This window comes from Mus musculus, chromosome 7 (genome assembly GCF_000001635.26).
Source record: "Mus musculus strain C57BL/6J chromosome 7, GRCm38.p6 C57BL/6J".
Taxonomy (NCBI): Eukaryota; Metazoa; Chordata; class Mammalia; order Rodentia; family Muridae; genus Mus; species Mus musculus.
The window spans coordinates 105856012-105865344 of NC_000073.6; the positions used below are offsets into that span (position 1 = coordinate 105856012).

Genomic DNA, 9333 nt, shown 5'->3' on the forward strand with positions numbered 1-9333 from the left:
GAAAGACTTCATTGTGATGTGCTTATGTTTTATTGTGATTCTTAGTTTAAAAATTATCAAGAAGTTCAAGTACACACCTTAACAACTGCTCCATAAACCTAACTGATCTAATTCAAACAGCTCAAAGTTTAGGTAATAAAGATATCATAACAGAATTTGAGCCCATCTGTTTCTGGGTTTTCTCTGGGCCATAACGGCAATTCAGGACAACAGCTCCAAATAAAATGACCTGATATAAACACACATTTACAGTTTTTTTTTTCTAGTTAACTTGGCAATACAAGTCAGAATAACCCAACCCAGAGATCCACTAAAAACTTGAAACAGTTTGGATAGTTAAGTCTACTGTCCACTGAGCAGTGTTCCTGCAACCAGACTGTTCTTTGATCTTGTAAATGCACTGGGTGTGGTCCTTCTCTCTTTTTTTTACTTAATTTTGTATTTGATATTCTCCTCATTTACATTTCAAATGCTATCCCCTTTCCTAGTTTCCTCTCCGAAAGTCCCCTATACCCTCCCCAGCCTGCTCCCCAACCCACCTACTCCTGCTTCCTGGCCCTGGCATTCCCCTGTACTAGGGCATATAATCTTTGCAAGACCAAGAGCCTCTCCACCCATTGATGGCCAACTAGGCCATCCTCTACTACATATGCAACTAGAGACACAGCTCTGGTTAGTTCATATTGTTGTTCCTCCTATAGGGTTGCAGACTTCTTTAGCTCCTTGTGTACTTTCTCTAGCTCCTCCATTGGGGGCCCTGTGTTCCATCCAATAGATTACTGTGAGCATCCACTTCTGTATTTGCCAGGCACTGGCATAGCCTCACAAGAGACAGCTATATCAGGGTCCTTCTGTTATAAGATCTTTCCTCATTGTGTTTCATTGCAATGGATGAAGAAACACCATCATCAGCCACCTTTTAAGTTTACCTTTCTGTTATCAGAATAGAGAGAAGTGCAAAATTAATTTTGCTCAACATCACACTCATGCCCCCAACATGAGAAAAAAAGATGCTTCACTGCATGTTTTTGTTAAACAAATGTTTTTATCTTCCTTTTAGAAGTGGCTTCTACCTGTGAACTCACAGGAGGTCTGATTGGCTATGCTATTAAAACTTTCCCGGTTTATAGTTTAACTTAAATTTCTACACCATTACCCCTCTACTTCTGGCAAAAATGAACACTCAGTCATTCTTTCTTAGTGGAAACACTCATACTTTCATGTATTCTGAAGTTGGAATTAATTTCAGTTGTTAAACAAGATTATGGGCTGTTCAGAATTCTCAGAAGGCAGTAGTGAACCATTCTAAATGCCAAGCTTCCAACCAGCAAGGAGACAGGACACAGCAAAGAAATTATCCCTGCCCCGCTGTAGGATCCCAGGGGATGGAAAAGAGGGCCATTTAGTAATGTTCAGAGGACAGTTAAATTCTTCCATGTTTGTGTAGATTCCAAACAAGATACAGGAAAAAAACAGAAAAAAGGAAAAGATTTGTTTATTTTTATTTAGTATATATGTTCGAGGGCCTGCATGTATATTTATGTACTATGTGCATGACCAGTGGAGTTTAAAAGAGGGCACTGCATCCTCTGAAACTATGGTTAGAGGTAGCTGTGAACATCTGATGTGTGCTGAGAACTAAACCCTGATCCTCTGAAGAGTAGCAAGTACTTTTAATCACGGTTTCACCTCTCTAGTCCCAAGATTTTTGTGCTCCCTTTATAGTATGATGTAAGGAAACACAATCACATTTAAGGGAAAGAGATATTTCTGAATTTAATTTAAGGATGTCACACAAACAATTATACCTACATAGGTAGTCCTGGAATACAGAATGTCTATAAACACAATATAGATTTTCCATGAGTGACTATGATAGATAGTGGTCTATAGCCTACATCCTTTCAAGATAATCTGGGACCTGGGTCAGAGAAGCTCCTCGGAGTCCATGTAGGTGACCCTAGCTGAGACTCTTTGCAGTAGGGAATTTAGAGGCTGATGTGACCACCTCTCACAGAATTTCAACCCCAAATCTGTCCTGCCTACAAGATGTGCAGGGATAAAGATGGAGCAGAGATTGAGGGGATGGCCAACCAATGATTGGTCCAACTTGAGACCCATCCCATGGGAGAGAGCCAATCCCTGACACTAGTAATGATACTCTCCTATGCTTGCAGAAAGGAGCCTAGTGTAACTCTCCCCTGATAGGTTTCATCCAGCAGATGATAGAAACAGATGCAGAGACCCATAGTCAAACATTGGTCTAGCTCAGGGAGTCTTGTGGAAGGGTGGGAGAAAGGATTGAGGGAGCCAGAATGATCAAGGACACCACAAGAAGACCTACAGAGTCAACTAACCTGGGCCCATGAGGATTCACAGAAATTAAACCACCAACCAAAAAGCATGCATGGGGTGGATCTAGTCCCCCTACACACACACACACACACACACACACACACACACACACACACACACACAAGATGTGCAGCATGGTTCCCATGTGGGTCCCCTAACAGTTGGGCAACTTTGTCTCTCTTGCCTCCCTTTGGATCCCTAGCTGAGTTGCCTTGTATGGCCTCAGTGGAAGGGCTGTGGTGTGTGTGTGTGTGTGTGTGTGTGTGTGTGTGACTGGAAGGAGAGGAGGGAGGGGAGCTAAGATCAGGATGTAAAATGAATAAATAAATTAAGGAAAAATAAAACCAAAACAAAATCAACCAAACTAAATCAGAAACACCTTTCCCCAAACAAAACCCCAGTAATTAAGGATTTCCTTCCCTCTCAGAGGGATGATTCTGAGCATTCAACTGCTATGTTTCTGTCAACAGAGTATATCCTTTATTGAAAGTTTTATAACAGCTCTGGTATGGATATTCTTTTATGACTGTGCCATGAATTCATTTTTCTTAGCACAGTCTGGTTTATTCTATTCAATGTGATGATTGTCAGTTTTATCCACACTGCCACAAAGAGCAGGAGTCCATCCTTTTGTATAGATGCATGCTTTTCCATTGCACATGAATATACCACATTTTCTTTATCAACTCATTCTTTGATGGACTCCTAGATTAATTTCACTTGTGGGTATTGCAGTAACCAGTATGGAGACACAAATGTGTTCCCAATATGTGGATGTGATTTTCTTTGAATATATATCCAGTTGTGAGACTGCTAGATCAACTGGCAGTACTATTATATTTTGGGGAACATAGATACCATTTATAATAACAGCTATATGCATCCTTACCTACCTCCCCATCATTCTTTTATCTTTGCAAACTTTTTTTTGTTTTTGTTTTTTTTTTTTGTTTTTTGCTTTTTGCTTTTTGTTTTTTGGTTTGTTTTTTGTTTTTTGTTTTTTTGTTTTTCGAGACAGGGTTCCTCTGTGTAGCCTTGGCTGTCCTGGAACTCAGAAATCCGCCTGCCTCTGCCTCCCAAGTGCTTGGATTAAAGGTGTGTGCCACCACTGCCCAGCTATTGACAAACTTTTTTGAGGTCTTTTTTAGTAGTAGTAGTAGTAGTAGTATTTATATTTTTTAAATGGCAATAATATATTGTGATTTTGATTTTTCTGATTATTAATGATGTTGGACATTTTTCATATATCTGTTGATCATGCTTTAAAAACAGATCTATAAAGAATTTGCTAAATGCTGTTTATATCTGAAAGTTTATTTTTCATGATCTTGAAGCATTATTTTTGTCAGATTTCGATACATAGTCCTGTAGCACTTGATATGGCTCACAGAGGTCAGAAGAGGCTGAGGTTCTGTGGTAGTAGAAGTTCTTTTATTTATTTATTTTAAATTAGGTATTTTCTTCATTTACATTTCCAATGCTATCCCAAAAGTCTCCCATACCCTCCCTGCCCACTCCTCTACCCCTCCTCCCACTTCTTGGCCCTGGCATTCCCCTGTACTGAGGCAATAAAGTTTGCAAGACCAATGGGCCTCTCTTTCCAATGATGGCCGACTAGGCCATCTTCTGATACATATGCAGCTAGAGACACGAGCTCCGGGGGGTATTGGTTAGTTCATATTGTTGTTTCACCTATGGGGTTGCAGACCCCTTCAGCTCCTTGGGTACTTTCTCTAGCTCCTTCATTGGGGGTCCTGTGTTCCATTCTATAGATGACTGTGAGCATCTACTTCTGTATTTGCCAGGCACTGGCATAGCCTCACAAGAGACAGCTATATAAGGGTCCTTTCAGCAAAAGCTTGCTGACATATGTAATAGTGTCTGCGTTTGGTGGCTGATTATGGTATGGACCCCTGGATGGGGCAGTCTCTGAATGGTCCATCCTTCTGTTTTAGCTCCAAACTTTCTCTCTGTAACTCCTTCCATGGGTATTTTATTCCAAACTTTTTTGGTGGTCTTTTTAGTAGTAGTAATATTTATATATTTAGATGGCAATAACTTACCGTGAGTTTGATTTTTCTCATTATTAATTATGTTGAACACTTTTCATATATGTTTATCATGCTTTAATAATAGATCTATAACAAATTTGCTGAATGCTTTTTATATCTGAGTTAAAGTTTCTTTTCCATGATCTTGAAGCATTATGTTTGTCAGATTTCGATACATAGTCCTGTAGCACTTGACATGGCTCACAGAGGTCAGAAGAGGCTGAGGCTCTATGGTAGTAGAAGTTCTTTTGCGATGCTGCTCTGTTAGTTGCCAGGGCCAAGCATCCAGCACCAAGGGGATGGGCTTTTCCAGGGTTCTTGTTCTGTCATTGCTGCAGACCTGGGTGGTTAGAGTGTTTGCTGCTTTTCTAATTCTGTTCTTCAGCTTTCCCAAGATTACTGTGGAGATACTGCCTGGGGGTTCTTTGCTATTTTGAAACTTGTGTTGGTTGTTTTCTAGTTTTTTAAGTAGTTGATATTTTTTTTCTTCTTTTTTATAGTCTTCTTTGGTCAAGTGATTTTTATATACTGGTATGCTCTAACTCCTTGTTGTTTTTGATATCTATTATAGGTTTTACTTTGTGATTACTATGAATTGCATTAAAAAAGTTTTTGATTATAACATGCTATTTTGAGGCTTCAGAGGTGGCTCAGTGCTTTAAAACACCAATGCTTTTCCAGAGGTCCTGAGTTCAATTCCCAGCAACCACGTGGTGTCTCAGTACCCTCTGTAATGGAATCTCATTCCCTCTTTTAAGAAATGTGAAGGTATAGTATATATATTATTAAATAAATAAGCAAAGATTTTTAGTATTTAAAAGTAACATGCTAATTTGAAATTGTAGTAGCTTAACATAAGTCTAGGAGGTGTTACTGTGTGTATCTATGTGTAAGAGAGAGGGAGAGGAGAGAGAGAGGAGAGAGAGAGAGAGAGAGAGAGAGAGAGAAGAGAGAGAGAGAGAGAGGAGAGAGAGAGAGAGGAGAGAGAGAGAGAGAGAGGAGAGAGAGAGAGAGAGAGGAGAGAGAGAGAGAGAGATAGAGAGGGGAGAGGAGAGAGAGAAGAGAGAGAGAGACAGAGAGAGGAGAGAGAGATGGGAGATGTTACACTTGCATCCTATTCCTTCCCATATTCTGAAAATATTTTAGTAGAACAGTGGCTCAAATACAGGGATCTGTGCATACGACAAGTAGTTTTTCAGAAAGCCACAAGCCCAGTCACCTTTTGAATATTTGTTGCCCCAAGTTATATCCCTTTATTTTATACATCCCTATTAGGAATGTTAGGCTTCTAAAACTTTCTCATACCATCTGAAGTAATGACTTTTTCATTATATTATATTAAATACTTTTATATTATAAAAGTATATCAATGAAGTCTTCCTCTGACGATAAGGATGCGTTCTATGTTGCGGACCTCGGAGACATTCTAAAGAAGCATCTGAGGTGGCTAAAAGCTCTTCCCCGCGTTACTCCCTTTTACACAGTCAAGTGTAACGATAGCAGAGCCATAGTGAGCACACTACCTGCCACTGGGACAGGATTTGACTGTGCAAGCAAGACTGAAATACAGTTGGTGCAGGGGCCTGGGGTGCCTCCAGAGAGGATTATCTCTGTAAATCCTTGTAAACAAGTCTCTCAGATCAAGTATGCTGCCAGTAGTGGATTCCAGATGATGACTTTTTTTTTTATTTATTTATTTATTTATTTATTTATTTATTTATTATATGTAAGTACACTGTTGCTGTCTTCAGACACTCCAGAAGAGGGCGTCAGATCTCGTTACGGATGGTTGTGAGCCACCATGTGGTTGCTGGGATTTGAACTCCAGACCTTTGGAAGAGCAGTCGGGTGCTCTTACCCACTGAGCCATCTCACCAGCCCCCAGATGATGACTTTTGACAGTGAAATTGTATTGATGAAAGTCGCCAGAGCACATCCAAAGTCAAAGTTGGTTCTGTGGATTGCCACTGATGATTCCAAAGCTGTTTGTCGCCTCAGTGTTAAGTTTGGTGTCACACTCAAAACTAGCAGGCTTCTCTTGGAACGATCAAAAGAGCTAAATATTGATGTCATTGGTGTCAGCTTCCATGTGGGCAGTGGATGTACTGACCTGTAGACCTTCGTGCAGGCAGTGTCGGATGCCGGCTGTGTGTTTGACATGGGAACAGATGTTGTTTTCAGCATGTATCTGCTTGATATTGGTGGTGGCTTTTCTGGATCTGAAGATACAAAGCTTAAATTTGAAGAGATCATCAGTGTAATCAACCTAGCTCTGGACAAGTACTTCCCATCAGACTCTGGAGTGAGAATCATAGCTGAGCCAGGCAGATACTATGTCGCGTCAGCTTTCACGCTTGCAGTCAACATCATTGCCAAAAAACCAACCAACCAACCAACCAACCAACCAACCAACCAACCAACCAACCAAAAATGTGTGGAAGGAGCAGCTCGGCTCTGACGATGAAGATGAGTCAAATGAGCAAACCTTCTTGTATTACGTGAATGATGGAGTATAAGGATCATTTAACTGCATTCTTTATGATCATGCTGCAGAAGAGACCCAAGCCAGATGAGAAGTATTACTCATCCAGCATCTGGGGGCCAACATGTGATGGCCTTGATCGGATCATTGAGTGCTGTAACATGCCTGAAATGCATGTGGGTGATTGGATGCTGTTTGAGAACATGGGTGCATACACCGTTGCTGCTGCTTCTACTTTCAATGGGTTCCAGAGGCCAAACATCTACTATGTAATGTCACAGCCAATGTGGCAACTCCTGAAGCAGACCCAGAACCATGGCTTCCCGCCGGAGGTGGAGAAGGATGATGGCACTCTGTCCATGTCTTGTGCCCAGGGGAGTGGGATGGACCATCACGCTGCAGCCTGTGCTTCTTCTAGGATAAATGTGTAGATGTCATTCTTGTAGCTCTTACATGCAAGTTTAGCTTGAATTAAGGCATTTGGGGGGATCATTTAACTTACTGCTAGTTTGGGATGTCTTTGTAAAAGTAGGGTTGACACCAATGCAGTATGGAAGGCTAGGAGATTGGGGTCACACTTACTGTGTTCCTATGGAAACTTTGAGTATTTGTTTTATATGGATTTTTATTCACTTTTCAGACATGATACTAAAGAGTGCCCTCAGCTGCTGAGCAAGAGTTTGTAGTTTGTACATTGGCAGAATAGGCCAGAAGCTTATGTTGTGAACTATTGTGAAAATAAAGTATCTTCAAATAATTGGGCATCAGGGAATGTTTGCAAGTATCCCTTAAAGAAGGCACAAATATCTGCACAGGCTGCTGTATCCCAGCAGTGAGTCTATCCCAGCACAGCACAGAGGAGAGGTGGATAGCACAAGGCTGTGCCCTCTCTGTACAGCATCAGTCTGCTTAGCCCATCCCAAGTGTGTGCAGTTGGCTGAGAACTCTGGTGCCCAGAGTCTGTTGGTGAGGAATGTCATCTGCCTAGTGACCTGTTGACATGGCCACTTCCTAGGGAGATCATCTGAGGTTCTTTGAACCTTGCCTGCAGAAACGCTGACTGTTCCCTCAACCCTTGACTTCACCTGCATCACCACCTAGTAACAGTTGGAAGTATCATACAGCATTTGGCAGTCAACTTCTTGTAATAAATTCAGCAACAGCAAAAAAATAATAATTATTGTTAGGTGGCATACAACATAATTGGTTTCATTATGGCATCTTTATTTCTGTATAGTATTACATTTACCTGTTTTCATTCTGCGGTTTCCTCCTTTTCCCAAAATCTGTCTTCTCTTGTTGGTTTCTACCCTCCATTTACAAACCAGCCCCTCTTTTCATGTATGTACACACAGATCCACTTGAGAGAAAACATATTTTTCTTTATGAATCCAGTTTATTTCAATTAATATGCTGCTACACAGTTACATGATTTCCTAAGAAATGATGCAATTTCATTCTTCTTTTTAAAATGATTTTTTATTATTTATTCTTATTTATGCTCACGAGAGTGTCTATGTGCATGTAAACTGTTTGTTTTCGGGTGCTTATTGAGGCCAGGAGAATGCATGGGTTCTATGCACAGGAGAGTGTGCAGGAGAGTACGAGTCATCTAATGTGGGTGTTGAAAACTGAACTCAGGTCCTCTGGACAAGCAGCCAGTGCTCTTAACCATTGAGTTCTCTTCAGCCTTTACCCACTCGAACTTTAATTCAGACATGAAGAAAATAAAATTGAGGCTGGAGAAGTGTCTCAGTGGTTAAAAGCGCTTGCTGCTCTTCCAGAAGACCAGGTTCAATCCCAAACACCCATCTGGTGGCATATAACTGTCGTAACTCCAGTTACAGAGTATCTGACATTCTCTGTTGGCCACTGTGGCCACCAGACATGCATATGATGCAATAATTCATGTAAGCCAATACTCATAAAAATCCCATTGAGTATACATGCCACATTATCTCTGTCTGTTCATCTATTGATGAGGATCTAGTTTGGTTTCATATCTTGGCTACTGTGAATTGAATGCAGCAGGAAATATGGATGTGTATTTGTCTCTGTGGTGTCTTTAGAGTCCTTTGGATGTGTACTCAGAAGTGGTATAGCTGGATCCTTTCGAGGCTTTATTTATTTATTTATTTATTTATTTATTTATTACTTTTTTTGATAAGCCTCTATATCAACTTCCATAGTTGCTAATTGGTTTACATCCTATCAGAAGTGTAGAATGGTTTCTTTTCCCCACAACTTCACCAACATGTGTTATCATCCTTTATTTTAATTTTTAAAAATGATCCCCATTTTAAATGAGGTGAGATGAAATCCCCCTTATTTCAATTTTCATTTCCTGGATGGTTAAGGATTTTGAAGAGTTTTTCTTATTTATTGGCCATTTGTATTTCTTTCTTTCTTTTTTTGCCTGTCTTAGATAGCGTTTTATTGCTGTAA

General features: G+C 40.4%; 1 pseudogene; it reads left to right on the plus strand.

Moving 5' to 3' along the window:
* Positions 5772-8054, plus strand: Gm15645 (predicted gene 15645; annotated as a pseudogene).